Genomic DNA, 25,557 nt, shown 5'->3' on the forward strand with positions numbered 1-25,557 from the left:
ATGCTGATATACCTGCAGAGAGGAATCCCTTTCAGTCCTTTAGACACTAATTCATTTCTTGCAGAGAAATTGCATTTGTACATGTCAGCTACTCTGTGCATGGCATAATCTGCAGTCCCTTCCAGTGTAGAACAAGACACAAATAAGACAAGTGTTTAAATTCCACTTCCTACTTTAAAACACATTTAAGCATCTCTTTTTTTAAAAAAAAAAATCCCATGATATGATGAGGGGAAATCAAATCTCTACCACTTTTGCATCACAGAGGAAAGTTTGGGAAAGAACATAATTTGATAATTATTTGAGGATCATAAAAATGGAGGAAATGACTGCAGGAGTGGTAATCACTTACCTTTCCTACCAGTTTGCAAATGTGAGTGTGTGCGCATGTGTGCGCAATTGCTTCGCTCGCACATGCCACCGCTACGTATGCACACAGCCTTCTGTGCATGCGTTTGTGGCGAAAAAAGGAATTAAATGATGTAGAGATTGGGGTGGGTGGGCAGGGCTACCTGTGATTTTTGCTACTGATTCAGTCGAACTGATCCGAAACGGTAGAATACCACCTCTGATTGCCTGTATATACAGTAATAGTGCAAGCAAGTGGTGGGTTTCAAAATTTCTTAGAACCTCTTCTGTAGGTGTGGCCTGCTTTGTGTGAGTGGCTTCCTGGCCATGTGACCAGGTGTGAGTGGCTTGCTAGCCATGTGACTGGGTGGGTGTGGCCAACTTGTAAAATGTGGTGAAACTCACTTAACAACACTATTGCTTAGCAACCAAATGTTGGCTCAGAAACTCTGGCATTTGAAGCCCGCAAGTCTTAAGCGGTCCAGTTACAAGACCCCTGCACCCCTAATCTTTTAGAAAAAACCCCCAGGGGTGTTCGAACTTGACAGCTTTAAGACTTGTGGACTTCAAATTCCATAATTCTTCCTCTCGCTCTTCATCTTGATGATGTGTGGATGGGCGGAGGGAGGGAGCTGGAACCGATTCTAAATGACACTGTAGATTTGTGGAACCTCTTCTGTAGAAGAGGTTAGAACTGGCAGGAACCCACCCTTGGTGCAATCCATTGGTCATCAAGATAGAAATTTTGTGGAACTTCTTTTCAGAGAACTCAGTGGGATCTAGGTTTGTTTTTTCTGGTTGTAGATTTAGAAAGCTAAGCAGGTTGGGCCCTGGTTGGTGAGGGACCATTTGGGAAAAGAATGTTGGACAGCAATAGCAATAGCACTTAGACATCTGCATCACAGTGCTTTACAGCCCTCTCTAAGTGGTTTACAGAATCAGCCTCTTTTCCCTGACAATGTGGGTCCTCACTTTACCCACCTCGGAAGGATGGAAGGCTAAGTCAACCTCGAGCCAGTCAGGATCAAACTCTTGACTATGGGAGAATGCCTGCAATACTGCATTCTAACCACTGGTCCATTGGCTGGGAAATAAGATTATTTTTTTAAGTCTTTGAAAAATTGTAAGGACAAAGTAGTTCTGTAAGTTTGCTTTCAGAACTGAACAAGTTCTTTATTCAGAAGAAGGTAACAATATCCTGTTTTCTGTTATTTTGAATTCCTTTCCATGCTCCATATGCTGCTTTCCAGCAGGTGGGAAGGAAAGAAATAGCAGCCTCCATAACAACAAGAAGAAAAGAACTTTTAAGAGAAAAAAAGGGGCAAGTTTTCTTTTTTTAAGGAAAATTAGAAAACTAACTGAAAAGAAAACTAGAACATTCTTTCCGAAGGATTTTAATATAAATTTTAGATAAATTCTAGTTTTCTTGACTTGTAATGGCTTGGGCTATCTATCTGCATATAATGTTTTAAAATAGCTTATCCTGCAGGGATGTGGTGGCTCAGTGGCTAAGATACTGAGCTTGTTGATCAGAAAGGTTGGCAGTTCGGTGGTTTGAATCCCTAGTGCCGTGTAACAGAGTGAGCTCCAGTTATTTGTCCTAGCTTTTGCCAACCTAGTAGTTTGAAAGCATATAAAAATGCAAGTAGAAAAATAGGAACCACCTTTGGTAGGAAGGTAACAGCGTTCCATGTGCCTCCAGCATTTAGTCATGCTCTGACCACGGAGGCATCTTCGGACAGCGCTGGCTCTTCAGCTTTGAAACGGAGATGAGCACCACCCCCTAGAGTTGGGAACGACTTGCACATATGTGCGAGGGGAACTTTTACCTTTATCCTGCTTTAGGATGTTATGGTTTTTTTGTTAACCTGACCCATTTTTGTTAACCTGACCCATTTTGAATTCCAGTTCTTTTCTTACCTTTATTTCAAACACAACATCTTCTGTAAATTGCTTGGTTTTTCATTGATGATCCCAGCTTCTCTACTCTCAGTGATGAAGCTAGGAATCCGACAGGCATATAATTAAGTGGATTCAAAACTCATATAGAGTTATATTTTTCCAAACATTTTCAATAGGAAGGTGGAAGAATTCTTTACATCATCATTAAAAGCTCTCTTTTTTCTGATGGGGAAGCCTATTCTTGTTTAACGCTCGTGTCATATCATCTTGCTTTTCTTCCCAAGATGTTTACTACTGTGTATGACAATCTGTCAAATAACACCTTACTTTATGCAGAGCTGCATAATTATTTGTGAATGGTATTTAATTATTCTCATACACACTGGCAGAAATGATTACAGAGCAAGCCCATGAATGAGTGACACACAAGTGCTTAATAAATTGTATGTCTTAGCAACAGCAGTCCTGCATGATTTGAGACATTCAGCAAAGACTGTTAACAAGCCCTTTGTAGCTCTTCCTATTCGTCCATTGGTTCATTTGGAAGCTGTTGCATGTGTTGTGAAGTCCAATGAAGTGATGGAGAAATCAAATAATTTATTCAAAGTATGCCTTTACAAAGGTACTGTAAAAATATTGCAATCATAATTATACCTTTACCACCTGGCTTTTGTATTGAATATTTCTCCCCCAAAATGGCATGGGAATGAGAAGAGGCTTGTTGGTAGAACAAAACAACTTTCAGTATACGAATCATGTCCGGTCTAGGCCAGATGGCAGATTTGATCAAAGCTGTTATCTGAATGAGGTAGATTTTTTGTTAAAAAAAATCTCCAGCTGTGACATCTGAGAAATATGTTAATAAAAAGACAGATGAATTTTGCAAGTGAAAGAATTCTGAGCGATCACTGCATAAAGGAAAAGAAATGGCATAAAGTTGGCTGTAGATATGTCCATGTTAGAAATTTATCATATTATCCAGTTATCTTTGTGGCGATATAAAATCTGTCTGAATTAGTAAAACATTGGTACAAGAATTTCTCTTAATTTATTTAGTAAGGAATTTGCCTTCATAAACTCAAAAGTAGGAAATAGCATTAAAATATCAAATATCTCTCTTCAGGATTATCTGACTAGGAAGCCAATGCAGTGCTACTTTTATTACAAAATTATAGTAAAAATAATTGTGTTATCTTAATACACTTCCCCCTTCCTCCATTTATCCTTGTGTAAACTAGGGAGGCCATGTCTAAGATGTTTACTCACATTACTTTCTTGCTCCAGACTCAAACTTCTGTTATCCTATCTATTTTCCCTTAAAATGGTAGCAGCTCTCAACAGGCACATAGAGATAAGCAACAACTACATATCATTCAAAGGAGACAATCAAAAAGCCAAAAAGGAAGTGAAGTCCAAAACATCTCTTTACAAGCAATCAAAACATAGATAAGCAGAGATCAATACTAAGATTGATACTAGACTAACAATCAAGAAGTAAACAATATCTTAATTAAGGAACTACTGTACAAAACATCTCTTTACAATCAATCAAAACATAGATAAGCAGAGATCAATACTAAGATTGATACTAGACTAACAATCAAGAAGTAAACAATATCTTAATTAAGGAACTACTGTACAAACAAATGACCTAACAGTAAATAATAACCTAAGCAAGGAATCACCAAGAACACTCCTAGCTATATTGATAGGACAAGCTGCTCAAATGCTACTGCCTTCTACCATCGATGATGTTACCTAGTTGGGTAACAAAATGTCTGCAAGCAAACAACCAAGCTCAGAGAGCACCAAGGACACCAAGTAGAATATCTAACTCCTTAGCATTAACACATGTTAATATAATAATATATAAGAAATACTGATGATCTGGTGGTCATTTTGACAAATCCTTTCTTAGCAGGCACCTAGGAGCCAAGAAGTGCCAAATTTCAAGTTTGTAGACTTTACAGTTCTAGAGATTTCATGATGAGTGAGTGGTATTCGCCTTATATGTAGAGAGAGATTACATTTTAATTTATATTGTGTTGTGTTGTATTGTATTGTATGCTATGATAATATTATATTGTATTGTATTTATTATATTATATTATATTGTATTAGTTATGTTATGTTATATTTATTATATTTATTATATTATATTTATTATATTACATTACATTATTACATGGTTCATGGCTATTCAAGAAATAATTCTGGGCAGTGACAATTGCTTCCCTCACTGATGGAACTAACATCTTCTGATGTCTGTTCAATGGAAGTGCAATGCAAAGAAAATGAGCAAATCCCCCTTCTTATTATTCTTCACATTCCTCCATTGCTTTAGTCATACAAAATTCAGCATCTCTTTAGAAAACAAAACAAAACAATACACACATATACCTCTTCATTTGGATGCCACGAAAGATAAACAATACAATGAGAACAGTGCGGAATTTAAAGTAAAAAAAAAATGGAGCAAACAGAAATGACCTCTTGATTGGTATGTTTGCAATTGCCTTATCTTTCATAGCGCATTGAGAATTTTATATTCTAGGTAGGAAAGTCAAGTTTCATATCCAGCTATTCTTTTCAAGGTAACATGCACATGACAGATTCAAACTAAGCTGAAAAATAGGGCATTAGAATGCCAAGTAAGCCTTTGGTTATTATCAGGGATAAGTGAACTAGACACCAGTGGGGTTTCTGCATCAGTGATTGAGAGAATGCGCTCGCCCTCCATAGAATATGTTGAAATCCTTTCAGCTATTTATGATTCCTCTATGACAAAATGGTGCCAATGCTCCCTTATAGTTGAATAGCGATGATGTTATTCAAGTTTAAGGATGGGGTAAGAAGCCAGAGTATACTTATAACATGTTCCTACTATGAAATCAATTTCTTCAGAGAATGTGACTGCTTAGAACATTTTTTTCCCCTAAATAATGTCCTGGGAAGTCATCCTCAGAATTTGTTAGGCTGGAATAAGGTATACAGGTATTCATGTGCCTAAAATTAATCCACTTTGGGATAAAGGTTTCTTCAATGAAGGTGATGAATCTTCATCTGTCACAGTGATTCAATGTGAAGAAGTCAATCAGCTTTTTTCTACTTCTTAATCTAGACAATTAAGAGCAGGGTCATCAAACGCGATTTAATTGAGGGCTGCATCAGGTTTGTGTTTGACCTCAGAGTGTGTGTGTGTGTGTGTGTGTGTGTGTGTGTATGTTGTGTGTAGTTATTGTGGGCATGGCCAGCATGACATCACTTGTGTTGGGAGTGCCTGTGGCAGCCCGAGCACTCTGCCAGAAAAAATGGGCTCCTGAGCTCCGTTTTCGGCTGTGACAGCCTTCTGCAACCATCTGCTAGTGGAAATGGAGCTTGGGGGGGCCTCACGCACGGCCCTTGCAAGCTGTTTTCAGCTGGAATGGCCTCTCGCAACCCTCTGCCAGTGAAAACAAAGCTTGGTAGGCCATACGTGGCCCTCACAAGCTCCTTTACCCTGGCAGAGGCACAGCAAACCCATCCTTTGCTATTTCCTGCAGACCAGCACCCTATGGGCCGGATCTGCCCCAGGCTTTGAGTTTGACACCCCTGACTTAAAACATTTGATCCATGTCTAGGGGAGGTACAGACTATGTTTCTCTGGATTGCTGCGCCTCAGCTGTTTTCCTCCCCAGCAGTAATGCGGAAAGTGATTTCTCTGTAAATTGTGCATGTGTGCGCCCACAGCGAAACAGTTGTTGAACGGGTAGGAACCCACCCCTGCTTTTAATAGCAATCTCTGTAGCCAAAGGGGAAAAAAACTGTTGTTGTTTTTGAGGGGAGGGTTGTTTCAGGCCAAAGATCCATACAGACCTATATTAAAAGATGAACAAGTTATGTTAATGAGCTTGATTGTGCTAAGGAACATTGCTGAATTCCTTATTCATGAGACGAGATTCTATCATCTGCTTGACTCCGTGTGACAATGGCTTTTATAGACTTCCTTAAGTGGTCTCAGAGGACCAAAATGTAGACATTAGGATGGCCATTAAAAACTCAGGAGTGTGCATCTTCTGTCAGCTCAAGGGCTACACCAAGCTTTATGTGGCAAATTGAGGGTCTCATGCTGACACTCATTGGAGCCAGATTTTTGAAGGAAAGGGTTTTAGGAGGGATCCACTAGAAATGATTATTTTATAGAACGAATCCCTCAATGCTTATGCTGCTGGATCTTGTGCGTGAAGGGCACCATAGGTAATAACCAGCACCATGAACTGAACCAGGAAGCAGGAACCAAAGCAAAGCAATGTGCAAAGTAGCTATGTTACATGTACATATATGCCCATAACTATTAATGATGTTGCCTTTTGGACCAATAGCAGCTTCTGGATAGTGGAAAAGCTCTCTTAGCCATGTTTGCCCGCAGGAGTCAAGATTTGAAGACCACCAAACCAGAGGTGGTATTCAGCAACTTCTGACCAGTTCTGGAGAATAGGTAGCAGACATTTTGAGTATTTCGGAGGGTGGTAAATGCCACCTCTGACTGGCCCCACCCCATCTATTCTCTGCCTCCCAAGTCCCAGCTGATCAAGAGGAAATGGGGATTTTGCAGTATCCTTCCCCTGGAGTGGGGAAGGGAATGGAGATTTTACACTAACCTTCCCCTGGAGTGGGGTGGGAATAGAGATTTTACAGTGTCCTTCCCCTGCCATGCCCACCAAGCCATGCCCACAGAAGCAGTAGTAAAAAAAATATTGAATCGCACCACTACACCAAACTGTGCATCAGTTCTGTTTCGTAATGTTACATCCTTTCCAAAGAAGGAGTTAGAGTTCAATTGAGCTGAAATTTGTTATTCGTGATCCAAGCCCTTGCACTGGACTAGAACTTTGATAGCATCATTTGGTTAACCAATTGGCTATCATCAGCATATTTTCTTTTTTGAAAATGATAATACTTGATCTTATACCCAGTTTCGTATCAGCATCAGAGTTTTAGAGTAAAAGGAAATATGGATGAAACGAGGATGCCAAATGGTTAGATTTCCTTTTTTATTTCATAGATGATGCTGTATAGATAGCAGACACACTCTAAATGCTCTTCAAAATACAAAGTGAAGCATGGCTCTTGATAACGGTTAAGAAAATTGACTTTATTTTTCCAAGCAGAGGCATCTGTAGATTTGTTTTGTCCCTAATCAAAAATGCCTACAGCAAATGCCTGCAAGGAAGGAATAAGCCCCAGTTGCTCTTTTCTGCAGCAGGAAAGAGAAAACCAACCATTAACAAAAGTTTGAGCTGAATGTGTAAAGATTTGAACATTCCCCATAAACTTGTATTAATGGTGCAACAGGACAAAATTCCACAATTCTTTCAAGGAGGAGGGGGGGATGATGATGATGATGATGATGATGATGATGATGATGATGATGATGATGATGATGATGATTGTGGTGGTGCTGGTGTTGGTGATGATGATGATTCCCAGTACAGGCATAAAATACTATATAGCTCAAAATTTATACATCCAAATATTATATGTAAAAGTAAAGGTGCCCCTTGCACATGTCTGTTAGTCATTCCTGACTCTTGGGGGCAGTGCTCATCTCCATTTCAAAGCTGAAGAGCCAGTGCTGTCCGAAGACTTCTCTGTGGTCATGTGGCCGGCGTAACTAAATGCCAAAGGCTCACGGAATGCTGTTACCTTCCCACCAAAGTGGTTCCTATTTTTCTACTTGCATTTTTATGTGCTTTCAAACTGCTAGGTTGGCAGAAGCTGGGACAAATAACGGGAACTCACTCCATTACGTGGGTGCTAGGGATTCAAACCGCCAAACTGCCAACCTTTCTGATCGACAAGCTCAGCATCTTAGCCACTGAGCCACCTCATCCCTTCCAAATGTGATAATGCTCCCTAAACCATCTGTTGCTGCTATGGAATCCATCCATCCTAATGTTAGGGCTGGCCCTGAAAGGCAAAACATCCTTTTAAAAAAAAAAGGAAAATCACAGAAGCATTCAGCAACAGGCTTATAATTTCAAGCAAAAAAAAAAACTAAGATGAAGTCCATGTGAATTGATTATTCTCCCCTGAACTATAAGTAAAGCAGAAAAAAAAAAGCAGGGAGGGAAGAAACTCAGTGTAATAAGGAATAACTAATCATCTCTATAATTGCACAATTTTGGATGAATCTGAAGGGGAAATGAGTCAAGTAGGGACTCCATTTAGCTGCCTGGCAAATGGAATTTGAGATTGCTCTAAACAAGGTCATCAGGACCTTCTAACCTGCCTTACCTCTATCCCCATGAACATTTGGAGTGCTGTGACGGTGTCACAGACAAATATCTACATGCTCCTCATAATGAAACAGTGTCATTACTCTATCTTGACAAACTCCCAGTGTAATTGTAACCAAAATAAATGGCTAGTAAGAAATGTCAAAATAGGAAATGAAATAAAAGGGACCTGGACTATTTTCCATTTACAGCCCTTCAAGCGAGTGTCTTTTTTCATAGGCCGGGCCATCAATTGAAAGGCATAATTTGATGATGGACATGAAACTGAGTATTAGTTTTTATTTTGACAAAATCATTAAACATCACATTGCTTGAAAAATGAACCAAGCAGCACAGAGCTAGTTTTGGAAGGTTGCACTTCATAAACTGAATTGCTCACAGGGGCCCTATTCAGGTCGAAGTTATAGATTTTCTAGCATATCCCTGATAGATAGTACTAATATAACTTCAATAAAATCTCAAGATCTGTCAATATAGGTTTTTTTTCCCCTGTAGCATTGAAAGATGTAAGATACTTCAGCTAATAAATTGGAAGACTATCTGGTCCTTAAGGAACTTCGACTTACACACCAGATTAGAAGAAACAACAAAACCTAACAAAAAGTTAAGATAGACAGCTGAGAGATATAGCTTGTCTGTCCCTTTTAAAACAATCCCAATATGTTGGTTTCATTTCAGTGGTGAGTTTCAATTTTTTTTAGAACCTCTTCTGTAGGTGTGGCATGCTTTGTGGGAGTGGCTTGCCAGCCCTGTGACTGAGTGGGAGTGGCTTGACAGTCATGTGACTGGGTGGGCGTGGCCAACTTGTAAAATGTGGTGAAGCTCACTTAACAACGCCCTTGCTTAGCAACCAAAATGTTGGCTCAGAAACTCTGGCATTTGAAGCATGCAAGTCTTAAAGCTGTCAAGTTACAAGACCACTGCACCCCTAACCCTTTAGAAAAATATACCCCAGGGGTGTTCAAACTTGACAACTTTAAGACTTGTGGACTTCAACTCCCAGAATTCCTCCTCTCACTCTTCATCGTGATGTTGTGCAGATGGGCAGGGGGAGGAAGCTGGAATCGGTTCTAAACGGCACTGTAGATTTGTGGAACCTCTTCTATAGAAGAGGTTAGAACTGGCAGGAATCCACCCCTGTTTCCTTTACATAAATAGACACCAGTGTCTAAATTTTGTTTTGACAACAGTGTTCCAACTATTTTTGACAAAAAATGTGTACATTCATTATTTTCCTTTATACACAGGGTGGCAATTATTAGGTTTTTTCCTCAAAAAAAGAAAAATAATTCCAGTATTTTTCCCCTTCCAACCAGAAACAGCAATAACTTGCCAAAAGGACCACATAATAATAACAATAATAATTATTAGGATATCAGCCTAGTTAGACAAAAGAAAATCAACTACCATTTACAGTTAGAGTTGAGTATGTATGGATTTTGAACATTTTCAATACGTTTGCAATGGACTATTTTTCAAAAAAGAATATTTATTAAAATGTTTTCAATAGTAGGATTCTGCCTGAGCCATAGTGCTTCTATTGAGAAATTAGAAACCTAAATAATTTTTCATGATATTGTTTGAATACTATATTATTATTATTGTGTGGTTAATCTTTGATGAGATTCACAGTCTTTGGGGCTGGTTGGTAGCTCAACAGCTCGAGTCCTAACCAAGAACCTAGGAACTGTTAAGGTAACGTCGGAGGATTTAAGCTGTTCCAAGTAGGGTGTTTTTTTGTAGAATCAGAATGTTCAACTCTGATAAATTTAAAATTTCTAAATAGCGAGGTAGCCCTTTGGGTATTGTTCCAAGGGCTCCAATTACAATTGGGACAATGCACAATTTCTTTTTTCCACAGTCGCTCAACTTCATTTATTATTATTATTATACAATTGTATCACAGCGGCCAGTTGTTTTGCCGGATTTGGCATTGGTTACTAGTCGGGCCCCACCCAGGGGTCTAGGATGTCATAACGTATTTTCGTAATATGCGTGCAGATCCAAGCAGTGCGGCTTTTTGCATTTGACTGATGGTGATTTTGTCAATTTTTAACTGTTTTAAATGTAATTCCAGTGCTTTTGGTATAGCACCCAGTGTGCCAATTACCACGGGAATTACCACTGCTGGTTTGTGCCATAGTAGTTGAATTTCGATTTTTAAGTCCTGGTATTTTGCAATTTTTTCATGTTCCTTCTCGGCGACCCTGCTATCACCTGGCATTGCGATGTCTATGATTGTGACCTTATTTTTCTCAACCAGTGTGATGTCTGGTGTATTATGCGCCAGTATTTTGTCCGTTTGTATACGGAAATCCCACAAGATCTTGACCATCTGATTTTCGGTGACTTTTTCAGGCTGATGTTCCCACCAGTTTGTTGCTGTTTTAATATTATAATTTTTGCACAAATTCCAATGGATCATTTGTGCTACTGAATTGTGCCGCAATTTATAATCAGTCTGCGTGATTTTTTTACAGCAGCTGAGTATGTGATCAACAGTTTCATCAGCTTCTTTGCAAAGTCTGCATTTGGCATAATCAGAGGATTTTTCGATTTGATTTTGGCCTTAATGGCATTTGTGCGCATAGCTTGTTCTTGCGTAGCCAGAATTAGTGACTCTGTTTCTTTCTTTAATGTACCTGCTGTTAACCATAACCAAGTTTGTTCACTGTCCACTTTATCTTTTATTTTTTCCAGAAATTGGCCATGCAGTGCTTTGTTCTGCCAACTCTCCATTCTTGATTTTATCACATCTTTTCTGTATTCTTGTTTCGTCTGTTGGGCCTTCAGTAGATTTTTGTTCTTTACTTCGATTAATAGATGTTCTTGACTTTCTTTTAGATAATCAGCTAGTGCATGTTTTTCTTCTTCAACTGTTTGCTTCACTTGTAATAATCCTCTGCCACCTGATTTTCGGGGCAGATATAATCTATCAGTATCACCACGTGGATGTAAACTGTAGTGCATTGTCATTAGTGTACTGGTTTTTCGGTCCAAAATGTCCAAATCAGCTTGTGTCCAGTTAACTATACCAGCTGTGTATCTTATAACTGGTATTGCCCAGGTATTTATGGCCTTGATTGTATTTCCACCATTCAAAATTTTCCTAACTCTGTTGGTGTACTCTCGCCTGACAATAGTTTTTACTTCTCCATGCTTGATGTTATCCAACTGCAGAATGCCTAAGTATTTGTAGGCTTCATTTTCTTTGCATTTAATTAATTGGCCATTGGGCATTTCAATTCCCTCACATGCAGTGATTATTATTATTATTATTATTATTATTATTATTATTATTATTATTATTATTATTATTATTACTATTAACTTTATTTATTAAACATGAAACTCAGCCAACTGAATATTCAAAAATGCATTACAAAAGCAGTGACTGGTGCTAATGGTTGATGCAGTTACCTGCCAGCATCCTAGGTATCAACCAAGTACCTTCTTAAAATATAAGACGTTCCGAGTAGCACTGTGTTTTTGCAGTTTTGACGTGTTATTGCAGGAAGCTGCAATTTGTTGATGTATCTTGTAAAATTCTTGGTCATGGTGCCAAGTGCCCCAATGACAATGGGTATCACTGTTACATGCTTCATCCATAGCTGTGTAGTTTCGATGGCCAGGTCGCTATATTTCATTATTTTTTCTAGTTCTTTTTCTTCGACTCTGGTATCTCCAGGAACAGCAATATCAATAAACTGTACTCTTCGGCTCTCTACAACTGTGATATCTGGCATGTTTTTCTCCAAATGATAATCCGTTTGTATTCAAAAGTCCCACAAGATCTTCACCTTTCATTTTTGACATTTTCCACTTTATGTTCCCATGACTTTCTGGATACAGGTAAATCAATTTTTTTACATAATAAAGAGTGGATTAATTTAGCAACTCAGTCATATCTAGCTTTGTAATCAGTTTGTGCAATTTTGCTGCATTCACATATTAAATATGAAACAGTTTCGACTTTGTTATTGCATAGTCAGCAATTTGGGTTGTCAGTGGATTTTTGTATCTTCACTTTCATGGCATTAGTTTGTAGTGCTTGTTCTTGAGCAGCTAGTATTAAACCTTCTCTTTCTTTCTTGATCGTCCCCATCTTAAGCCATGTCCATGTCAAGTTGTTATCACATTTTCCTTCAATGATGATGATGTCATTAGTACCATTAGTACCATCAGTACCATCAGTACCATTAGTACCATTAGTACCATTAGTATTATTAGTATTATTAGTATACTTTATTCATTAAACATGAAACTCAGTCAACTGAACATTCAAAAATGCATCACATAGCATTGACTGGTGTTAATGATTGATACGGGTTGCTGCCAGTGTTGCTGTAGTAGTAGTAGTAGTAGTAGTAGTAGTAGTAGTAGTAGTAGTAGTAGTAGTTGTAGTTGTAGTTGTAGTAGTTATCATAAAAATACAATGAAATATATATAGTTCTTCTCTCTCTATCCAGAACTCCTTTTCCACTGCTTCCTTGTTATTTTTACCCTAATAAGATAAAGTCTGCCACCTTTGTTAGAAACCCATTGTCTCAGTGGAGAAAGCAAATATAGATACTTTATTGAGTATGTGTTGGTCGGCCCAGAAATGGTTTGGTTCAGTTTGGTTCAGGAAATAGGGCAACCTAACAAGTCTAATAACAGAATAATAATAAAAAAGAGTAAATATAAAAGAGTAAAATGTGACCTGCCTATAAAATATGTTAAAAAATAAATAAAAACCAAATCCTCACTTATTGTCTTGGTTAATGCATGTGCTAAAACAACACACTGCTAAGCTGGAAAATGTCTACAAATTATTTTGGACACCAGCACTGCTAAAAAATTTAAGCAAACATAGGAAAGAAATTGTGTCACTGAATGTTTAATGCCATTCATTTTGCAGTATAGCCTATGAGTAAACGGACCTGACATACATAGGTTTCTCCAATTGTAGACTGTAAGTTTCACAGCATGAAGAAACACCCAGTTTCTTCATGCTATTCATTCATTTATTTGCTCTGTTTTTATCATAAAATTCCACATCTCTCTCAATCCAAAGTGCACAAGGCATACTTGTCTGTAAATATTCCCAGTTAACGAAAAGATTAGGGACTGTATTTGTGTCCATGTTTGTGTGTTTCTTGTACTCATTTTTTGACATTTCCCCCCTTCTCCTTTGATCTATGAGCCAACAAACCAGATACCTTCTACTTGATGAATCACGGCCATTTATTTTTAGATACCCTTTACAGGTTTATTTCTTTAGCTCAAACCTGTTTTTTGCACTTGTTTTTTTTATTTTTCTAGTCTTTGTAGCTTATTTGGAAAAGAACCTCTACTTTCTGTAAAGTTGCTTTCATTTAATAGAAGTTCATATGAAATTGCATCCTTTAAAACTATGGTTTGGACATGAAATATATTTATTCTGTCAACATAACTGAGCAGTTATGGGAAACTTAGAAAGGGTTAATGATCTATGGGATCTGATTGTACAAGGTAAAACTACAAAACTGTCACTCCCTCCCTTCTCTCTTTCTCCCCACAATACATTTTTAATAACTGAAACAGGAGGAACTAGCAGCCAAGTTTTATTTAATGTTGTTGTTAGTTGCGAAGTCATGTCCGACCCATTGCGACCCCCACGGACAATGTTCCACCAGGCCTTTACCATCCTCTTCTTACCTGAGGAGCTCTTTTTTCCGGCACCATATCTGTTTGCCTTTTGGTACTGTCCATGGGGTTTTCATGGCAAAGATACTGGAGTGGGCTGCCATTTCCTTCTCCAGTGGCTCATGTTTTGTAAGAGCTCTCTGCTATGACCTGTGTGTCTTGGGTGGCCCTGCACAGCATAGCTCATAGCTTCCTTGAGCTACACAAACCCCTTTGCCATGACAAGGCAGTGATCCATAAAGAGTGTATTTAAATAGTCAAGCAATTTCTGTTTCCCAACCTTAGACTTTTAATGGCATGTGGGAATGACCTTGAGGGACAGGAGGGAGAGTTGTGGTCTAGACATTTGTCTAAATCAACAAAATCTGAATGAGAGAGGAGAATTGATGAAAGTATCTCATAAAGAACCCTTTTTAGTGTTTGGGACAATAAAAGCAAAAGGAGGAGGAGGTACTTTCAGACTTGTAAGATTCTGTTAATGCACCCTTACAATGAAGATAGAATTAGTGGCCCTGGATGTGCTTCATTTTTAGGCTACCTCAATCTATAATCTAACAAAATGTATGCTAAGCAAAGTATTTTGTTTGCGTATCTGCAAGGACGTGACAAGTCAAAGAGATAATGTGGTGGCTAGAAGTCAATTAAAATTGAGGGGTCAGTGCTCTCTGAGCTTGGTGGTAGAGGTTTCATTACCCAGCCTTGGTAACATCATCAGTGAACTTATGCTGATAATCAGTTCAATGATTATGTTACCTAGGTTGGGTAATGAAAACTCTGCAAGATAAAAATCAAGCTCAAAGAGGGCCAAAGATCCCTCATTTCAACCCTGAACTACAAATATTATCCTTATTAATACAATTAATGTGGTAACTATAAATTGCCCATCAATGACTTTTTTCTTTTGATTTGTTGTTGTTAGTTGCAAAGTTATGTCCGACCCATCATGACCCCATGGACAACATTCCTCCAGGCGTTCCTGTCCTCTACCATCTCCTGGGGTCCATTTCAGCTCATATTGACTGCTTCATCCAGCCACCTCATTCTCTCTATCCCCTTCTTCTTTTGCCCTCCATCTTTCCCAGCATTAGGTCTTCTCCAGTGAGTCCTTCCTTCTCATTAGGTGGCCAAAGTATTTGATCTTCAGGATCTGACCTTCTAAAGAGCAGTCAGGGTTGATCTCCTCTAGTATCCCCCACTCCTTTAATAGTAAAAAGCTATAAATCTTTTTTTGAGTAACCTTTCTGATTCAGAGTCATACCTGTTGATTTATGTTAATTAGCCTGGTATGGTCCAATTTGACTTTAAATGGTGGGTGTCCATATACTCTTTTCTGTAGGAGCTTCTGCTGATCAAGTGATCAATAGTTTGCTCTTACTGTAAATGTTAATCAAACTGTGTAGAAGAAGGAAGTGCTTGCCAATGAGATAAAAGCAGACTCTTTCCTGTTGAATTGCAAATGTGAGCAATCCATGGCAATCAATAGAGTATGTCTCATTTAATTATTGTCTGTGAAGTCCACCCATTCCAAGACTTGGTTAGGCTGCTATGATTAGTATATAGTTCATTCATATCACTTGTTGGTGAAATATGAGGAGTTCCCTTACAAAAACCACATTAAAGCTTGAGTTTCTTCATTTGAAAACAAGTTATGAGGCCCTAATATGCCTAGTTCATAACAATTGTTAATAATAACTAACTGGTCAGGCCTGGAAGCCATCTTTTGCATTGGGCCTTCAGGCCTGCCACAATTGATGCTGTGGGGAAATGGGAAGGGGGATTATATGGTGCATGAGACATATAGTCAAAATAACATTCCTTTCTCAGAAAGTCAAGGACATCTCACCCTGCTTCTGCAATGGGGTGACTGGGAGGCAGTTTTTGTATGGTGCCTGATTGGCCCATGTAATGGACATGTGAGTATTGGGCAGGGACTTGAACTTTCATTTGGGTGGGGAAAACCTGGGTAGTTTCAAATTCGGGTTTTCCTAGATGTGCAAATATGGCATCTCTAATAAAATGGAACTTTGAGGAAACTCAAGTTTTGGATTCTTCTTTTGTTAGGGGTGTTACTTGGAACCCTGACATAACTGGTCAATCTTGTTTGTTTTTTAAGGTACTGACTGGAGAGGGTTAAGATGAGACACAAATAGTAACTAATTGGAAGCAATTTCTACTTGCTGAAGTTACTTTGTTAGGATTGCTTTCTCAGTAGTTGAGGGGACTTGAAAGCCACAGAATCCATTGATTGTGCCCTAGCTAAAGGACTAAAGAAGCACTAAAACAGCTCTGCTTCTTCAGCCTGATCATGATTCTCAATAGCAACCTCTGATCCTATGGGACTAGTGGCAATTGCAAGCTTAGTATTAAAAATGTGAAGGATTCAAAAGCTGGTTTCAGAGAATAACCCTATTCTCTGGATAAAAGAATAAAACTCTACTCATATTTCTTTTGTTCCCATGTAGCCTTGCTCTTGAATCATGCTGAGATCTTTAGTATAAAACTCTTTGTTTGAAAAGCATCCAGTATTGTAAATTGCACTTGCATTTCTGTGACAAGTAATTTTAAATACTGTTTCTTGAACCTTCCGATATACTCTTTGAACTATGATCTGGTATGTTTCGGATTCTTGCAGTTTTGAGGAATGTGATAAAAACATTTCATTAATTTGCTTGTGCTGATTTATCAGAGTACTTTTTTTGATTTCCCCCTTTGTTTGACTATGTATGTGTGCATATATACTCAATTCTAAATATTATGTGGACAAATCCATACAGTTTCATTAGTAATATTTTCTGGAAATGGTTTGACATTGCATCCTTCAATGAATGGAGACAAGTATACATGTTCCAGGATAATGTTGCAGGATCTAATCTGGTGAGAGAGTTTATTTATTTGTTTGGAAATTTATATTTCTGCCTATTTGCACATTTCATATTTCGTATTTATTATAATTTATAGGCCGCCCTTTTCCCTGAGGGGACTCAGGGCGGCTTACAAAACACGGGAAGGGGATACAAGACAAAAAAAACATAAGACAATACATAATATTAAAAATAGAGCACAACATTCATTCATCATTCGGGAGGGGACAAACTAGATTTTTTATCCCCAGGCCTGACGGGATAGCCAGATCTTGAGGGCCGTGCGGAAGGCCTGGGCTGTGGTGAGGGTGCGAATCTCCACAGGGAGATTGTTCCATAGCGTCGGAGCTGCAACTGAGAAGGCTCTCCTCAAGGTGGCTTACAACTTTCCCTGAAGGTGAAATCCTGCTTTCTAGTTAATATAAATCGCACGTCACAGATGATCATCAGAAAATCTGGTTTGCCCAAGAAACTTGCCCAAACAAGTTTCTTTTTTTTAATTACCAGTTTGGACGAATCAGTAGCATTTTTACTACTGGTTCGGGCGAACCAGTAGCATTTCACCCCTGTTTTGACTAGTCTGGCTAATCATTGATGTTTTAATATGATTGTAAAACAATACATTTAACATCTCTATGTGGAACATAGATGCTTATCATAATTATATAGGGAAGCTCTGAATACATTTGTACAGGTATACCAATTTTCCAAATTACTTTTGTCAGCACATGTCGATGAGTAGAAGTGGGCATGAACATATTCTTTCTAATGCAATATTTATAAAATCCAAACCAGTCATTTTTTCCAAAAACATAAAATCAACAAGAGGTGATCAGTGAATTCTGCATTATTAAAAATAACTTCATTGAGTTGCATCATTTAATCAATTAATTGCTTAAATTAATCACTTGAAGAACTTTGACAGCATAATCCAATACCTGTCTTTTTGGAATTAAATACTTGAATTTGGGGGATACAGTCCTACATAAGTGGAAGATCAGATTGCAAATTTAATCAACAAAATATGTATCCCTAATTAATCAAGCAATGGAGGGGGTAATTTATTTGTGTTTAGCAAAACTACTGATATAAGAAAATTTGTGGTATCATCCCATCAGTTCCCCCTTTTTATACAAGAAATCGGAAACAGCTTTTAGGGTTTCTATTATAGTGATTAATAGGGGAAAAACACTTCAAGAAAAATGGTTGTTTTATTCAGATTTGTTTCATTTATTTAGTGTATGCTTTTATTCAGAATGTGGAGCTTACAGTCCTTTTCCACACATATGACAATAAACTTTAATTTCCTAATAAATGTAGAAAAACAATATGGGAAAAAGGAAAATGTTTCTTGCTCTACAATGGTTTGGAGGTCTTATGTATATGCAAGTATTAATTTGTAAACTGCTAAAGTTGGTATTATTACTCATCCTAGATTAATAGTTCATTGTCAGGTAAAACTTCTGGCCATTGTGTTATTAGTGAAGCAATTGTACTTTGAATAAGCTACTGAGCTACATTTCATATTTTTTTCTATTTAATGTAAGATCCTTCAGAGACTGGCTGGGGAATTCTGGGAGATGAAGTCCACAGGTCTGAAAGGAGCCAAAGTTAGGCATCCCTGGTTTAAGCTAAAACTCTTTTGCTTTTGTAGGAGTGTCAAACTTGATTTCATTGAGGGCCACATCAGGGTTGTGTTTGACATCAGGGGCCGGTCTGGGTGTGGCCAGGGTTGGCAATGTCAGCTTGACATCAGTCATGTTGGGGCCCCTGTGCTGGCTCGAGTCCTCTACCATCAAAAACAGGTTCCCATTTTCAGCTGGGGCGGCCTCCTGCAATCCTCTGCCATCAAAAACAGAGCTCCATTTTCAGTGATAGAGGCATTGCAGCAGGGGTGGGTTTCAGGCGGTTCGCGGTGGTCCCCGCGAACCGGTTGGTCGGCAAACCCGGAAGTAAGTAACTTCTGGGAACGCCAAAGGGTCCACCCGCCCGCCCGCATTTCTTACCTGGTTTTGACGAGTTCTGTGCTTCCACGCATGCGCAGGACACATACAGCGCCTGCACGATCCTCCAGGAGCAGCTGGAGCATCGCACAGATGCTAGTACGCATGCGTGCACTGCACCGAACCGGTTGGAACGGGGTGAGAAACCCACCCCTGCACTGCAGGGCAGTCCTTCACTGTTTCCAGGGCGGCCCTTTGGGCCAGATCTAAGTTCCCCATGGGCCGGATCTGTCCAGCGGGCCTTGAGTTTGAAACCCCTCCTCTACAGCCAAAAGATTTTGAAAAGGTCAATTTATTTTATCTCCTGAAAGCTTGCTGCCCTCTGTCCAATCAAGCTCACAGAGAAGATGCCCTGTTTGTAGAACAAGCATTTCCCACCCCTAGTTTCCAATTGGATAAGAGGAAAAATAGAATAACATAAAATAAAATATAGGATCAGCTATATTTTGAAGAATGTTATAAATTACTATTTATTAAGTTGGTATGCTGCCCATCCCCCTGACACAATGACTTTGAAGCCAGCTCTTTCTAAACTTTGCAAAAAAAAAAAAAAGTGAAAGTGGTCATTATCTTCAACTTAATTTTGACCTTCAGTTGGGGCCTCCAAGGATAATTAAGCTGAGATCGAAAAGTTATTTTTGTAAGCCTTGTGTCGAATAAAAACATTTTTGTTTTGAAAGTCAAGTTACCATTACATCCCCAATGTTATGTCTGTGGCTGTTACCTCGCAGAAGATACTTAATGTAGCTCTTGAAGCATATGCATATATAATATACAACTCATGCAATTTTCATAAACCCCTCTCTGCTGACTCCTTTCTAATACCTCTCTGAAGAAACGTTGGCATCATTCTTCATTCATTTTGCATGCTGCTTGCACCCACCGTGGATAAACATGAATATAAAATTCTGGAAGGTAAGAACAGTTACCTTTCTTGAGCCTTGCTTAGCACAGAATAAATATACATAATGCAAGCTATCCAGTGTAGAGTTTGGGGGATTATGCGGGACAATACATTTTTTAAAGGAGATAATGATTGCTCTATTAAAATATTCATTGAAAAATGGAGAGCAATGTATTGTTCAATAGCATATGTATCTTTCTTAATGAGCATAGCGTAAACCAAATTAATTAGTGTAATATTAACAACTTATGGAAATGAATTTACTACTACCACCTATAGCTTTGATGGCGAACCTATGACGCATGTGCCTCAAGTGGCATGCGGAGCCATTTCTGTGGGCATGTGAGCTGTCGCCCAGGTCAGTTCCACTGTGCATGCGCATGCGGCCCGTCCGTTGGCCAGCTGATCTTTGGGTCTCTGCTAGGAGATGCATGTGCATGTGTGGGGTGTCATGTGCATATGTGCAGGGGTGGGGGTGTCGTGCACATGTGTGGGCGTTGGGGGGTTACACATGCATGCATAGGGGAATGTAGTGCCCCCATTCCCCATTTTTGGTCCCAGGAGGCTTCAGGGAGGCCTGCTAGCACCAAAACTGGGGGCACCACATCCCCCACCCCCTATTTTTGGACCCAGGAGCTTGAGAGAGGTTTACTTGCACCAAAATGCGGGTCACATGCACATGCAGGGGGAAGGAGGAGTACGGGGAGAGATTGCACATGTGCAGGGAGAAGGGCATGTAGGGCATTGCCTTATGGGTGTCAGCGCACGCTTGCACTTTCGGCACCCAAGGGTAAAAAAGATTTGCCATCACTGACCTATAATAATAGGTCCCAGATTCTGAACAATGTGGATGGGATCTGTTAGTTATTATTTCATTGATTCAATAAAGTTGGATGGACATTCTCAAATACTCTCCTAATTTTATAATATGTAAATATACTTTGTATAAACTTTATCATTTTAAATGAATTACTTTTCTGAACGTTTACATTTTTCTAGAAGTTTTCCAATAAAACATATATTGTGCCTGTGATTAGTGACAATCAGACAAACATTTAGCTAGCTTACTTTAACCATTATATGATAACCTTTCTTCATCTTTCCTGATATATTTGACTTCAATTCTCAAATTCCCAGACAATTATCTATTGGAGTTGAAATCAAATATATCTGAGGAGCACCAGAGTGGAGAAAATATCTGTTGATCTAGTTGAATTAGATAAATTGACAGATGAATGACTGAATGTCTCTCTCAACCCCTGTTCATCACAAAGACTGTGACCTGACTTCTTACTCTGGTAGCTGATTATGTAAATAGTGATTTTCTCCCTCACATAACTAATACAGACAGCCATCTGTGTAATTTCTAGTTAAATTAATAGCCGCAGTTTTAGCTACACAAAATCCTTTAATGTTACCATTGTTATTTTTCAATGCTTTCCCCTAACAAACATATTTCAGTCCTTTATGATCTTGAGGCAGCTTTTTCAATTCAACTGAAATATTTCAATTACACCACAAGAAGATCAGTGGCAGAATCTTTAAACCATTGGTTTATATCCTAGATATGATGATTAGGGGATTGGGGGATAAAACATATGAAGAACGGTTATAGGAACTGAGTATGTCTAGTTTAATGAAAAGAAAGACTAGGGGTGACATCATAGCAGCGTTCCAATATCTCGGGCTGCCATAAAGAAGAAGGCATGCTATTCTTCAAAGCACCTGAAGGGAGGATAAGAAGCAAAGGGTGGAAACTAATCAAGGAGAGAATCAACCTAGAACTAAGGAGAAATTTCCTGACAGCTAGAACAATTAATCAGTGGAACAACTCGCCTCCAGAATTTGTGAATGCTCCAACACTGGACATTTTTAAGAAAAGATTGGATAACCATTTGTCTGAAGTGTTGTAAGGTTTCCTGCCTAAGCAAGGGGTAGGACTAGAAGACCGCCAAGGTCCTTTCCAACTCTGTTACTCTATATTTAATGATGTTAAAATAAAGGTGGGATTTTGAAGAGTTTTCCAAGATATAATCACGGATGGAAAACTAATAAATCAAATAAATTAATAAAACTGTCAAGAATAAACGAAGGCATTTAAATGTTTGATAGCTACTTTTCCATCAACTTCTATTTGGAGAGACAAAATGAAGGTTATTACTCTGGAGTACCTGAAAATGATCCGTACTATGTCAGGTGGCATTTATTTTTAGCAATGGCAAATAATGTACAGATGTACATTACATCCAATCTCCAGTTTTTAGTTTTTAGTTTATTTTTATTTCCTTCTCAAGCTTTAGCCAACTGGTTTAGCACCTGGGTAAATATTGACTCAGCCTTCCAACCTTCTGAGGTGCATAAAATGAGGACCCAGATTGTTGGGTTCAATAGACTGACTCTATAAACCACTTAGAGTGGGCTATAAAAGCACTGTGAAGTGGTATATAAGTACTATTGCTATTTCTATCTATCTCTATGTCTGTCCGTCCGTCCGTCCATCCGTCCGTCCGTCCGTCCATCCGTCCGTCCGTCCGTCCATCCATCCATCCATCCATCCATCCATCCATCCATCCATCCATCCATCCAAACTATCTCTATATTTAAGAGTTGTGGTGGCACAATGGTTAGAGTGCATTACTGCAGGCTACGTCTGCTGACTGCTGGCTGCCTGCAATTTGGCAGTTCAAATCTCACCAGGCTCAAGGTTGACTCAACCTTCCATCCTTCCGAGGTGAGTAAAATGAGGGCCCAAATTGTTGCAGGCAATAAGCTGACTCTGTAAACCACTTAGAGAGGGCTGTAGAAGCACTATAAAGTGGTATTTAAGTCTACGTGCTATTGCTATTTGCTGCCATTTTGCATCTTCAAAAATTCCTAGCAGGACCAGGCAAATAATTGCATAAATAATTTTATTTATTCAAACAAAGGCCTTGCATCTGTTGCAAGAAAGAGCACACTCATGTCCTTTGCTGCTGCAATCCATACTAGAGACAAAGTACAACAAGGATTTGGCAACACAAGGTTTTTGTGCACCCTGGCAGGGTTGAGACTGCTTAGAGAGTACATCTGGAATCTCAAGGTTAAAAATAAAAATTTTAAAGGGTAAAGTTTTTTGAAGCATGTCTATAAAATGCAGAACTGCCACATTTTACAAGCCTTCCAGGTGATATAGTTGAAGACAAAGAATCACAAAGACTCAAAGGGTGCGATGCAATGATTTCTGGCCATTATTTATTTGCTTATTGCTACTTTGAGACATTCAATGCCTGCTGACCTCTGATCTTCAGCACAAAATTGGGAGGCAGCCTAATTAAAACTGACAAAATAGCACTACTGTTATTACCATAAATAATAGTAATTTCACATTGTGACAGTTTAATATCCCAGAAAGAAGTTCAGAAATAATTGGCTGCTTGGTATACAGTGTTATATATTATTACAAAGCACTTAGATGTTGCAATGCATGCTAATTTATTAATGTTTGTTCAGCAGATGTCTTAATAACACAAATCTAATTTAGTTTAATGTTGATCTAATTGCTAATAAACTATTTATAGAGAATCCTATTTATTTAAATTCGGACTTGATATGAAACCCACACTTTTTTTCTGAAAAAGCAGAAAATAATACATTCACTCTGTCATAAGTTGCATCAAAAAGTTACTTACTATCAGATCTTAATAATTATATTTAAAAGTGGCCCAATGACATATTTTATCAGTGGTATAAGAGTCTACATTAGATATTGCTTGCTTTATTGCTATAACATTAATGCTGGATATTGCTGAAAATCCTGATTTTTCTGCTACTATAGTATGTATATTTAGTACCTAAAATTCTATTCTAAAAACAGACCAAAACAATCAGTCATCAAAGGTTTTGCACCATAGATATATCATGGACAAGTGGATAACCTGGCATTATCCGGGTATTTATTTATAGGGGGGAAATGTCTGGAATAAATGCAATTTGTAAAGTTGGATTTTCTCCCTTACCAGAAGGAGCCCCCTTGTGGAGAACTGTGAAGCCATTACCATGGCAACACCATTGCACTGTACAGTAGAATCCAGTACAGCAGTACAGCACAACAGGCTGTCTCTTAACAGAACACACTCACTGAGGAGCGTTAGGGGTGTCTTACCCCCACAGTATTTTTTCCCAGAGAGTAAGTCATCTGTGCACCAAATTTCGTTGAAATTGCTCAAGGCGTTCAAGAGTTATAGTAGAAGATATATACATACACACAGAGAGAGCCGTTTTTATAAGTATAGATTAAATGATATCTTTTGACTGAGTTCCTATGATGATTTCAAATCACTTAATGAAGGAATCTATGAAAGGAAATTCCATCTTCCATGAGTCAAGTAATTATTTTAATTTTAATTATTTGTATCCTGCCTTTATTATTTTTTATAAATAACTCAAAGCGGCAAACATATCCAGCACAACTCATTATTATTTTCACCATAACTTGGACCATGTAGCAAAAAAGAATGGCCAGCAACCATGCTGATTTGAAGTTCCTGTCTTGAGAATATAATTTCCCTCTTTACTGAACTTTATGAGCCCCAGTGGCACAGAGGTTAGAGTGTAGTATTGCAGGCTACTTTTGCTGCCTGCCAGCTGCCTGCAATTTGGCAGTTCAAATCTCACCAGGCTCAAGGTTGACTCAGCCTTCCATCCTTCCGAGGTGGGAAAAAGGAGGACCCAGATTGTTGGGGGCAATATGCTGACTCTGTAAACTGCTTAGAGAGGGCTGCAAAGCAGTATATAAGTGCTATTGTTATTTAACCTCTAAATGGTGAAAAGAAATAAAGAATTTTTATTTCATCCAGTAATCCTTTTGAGATATAGAGGAAACAATGGCTGAATGAAGTTTGGCTAAAAGAACTGGAATACAATATTAATTAATACAGGAGGGTAGGTTATCCCAATAACAATAGCCTTGTAAAGTAGATTGACTTCAAAGATATACAGTGAACCAGTCCCAAGCTACTTAATTTTTATGGCTGAGGATTAAAAAAACAACATGCTTTTGGTGGTGTGTGTGAAGGCCCTTTTCCTCCTTTGCATATTTTTTTTTCTGAAATAGGCAGACAGACAGACAGTTGAATTGGGATGTGCAAAGAGATGGAGATTTTTAAACCAAATGAACTGTTGCTACTTTAATTAAGTACTTTAAAAGTATTTAAAATCTCAACCCCCTAAAGGGCAAGGAATGATAGATTAGTAATAAAAGAACATTTCAGATACCCAAATCACAGCTGCCTTAAGGTGATTTTTTTCTGAGTTGACATGCTAAGCACGATCAAGCCTGGTTAAGAATTGAATGGGAGACTACCAGGCAAACCCCAGAGCTGCTAGACTGAGAAGATAGAAAGACCTCCTGGTAGAAAACAATGTCAAATCATTTCTAATTCCCACCAAGAAAATGATCTTCCCTATGGTTGCCTGGAGCTCAGCTTCAGTGGTCTTTCTCAAGTACTCAACTAAATCATCTATTCATTGAGGCTTATTAGCTGGAATCACAACCCACTCAAATATTGTTTGACAGAATATAAATGTTAGGAAGGGGGGGGGGGAGAAACAGAAGA

Source organism: Thamnophis sirtalis, unplaced genomic scaffold (assembly GCF_051295495.1).
Source record: "Thamnophis sirtalis isolate CommonGarterSnake01/CBP01778 unplaced genomic scaffold, rThaSir2_p1.2 scaffold_14, whole genome shotgun sequence".
In the NCBI taxonomy this organism is placed as follows: domain Eukaryota; kingdom Metazoa; phylum Chordata; class Lepidosauria; order Squamata; family Natricidae; genus Thamnophis; species Thamnophis sirtalis.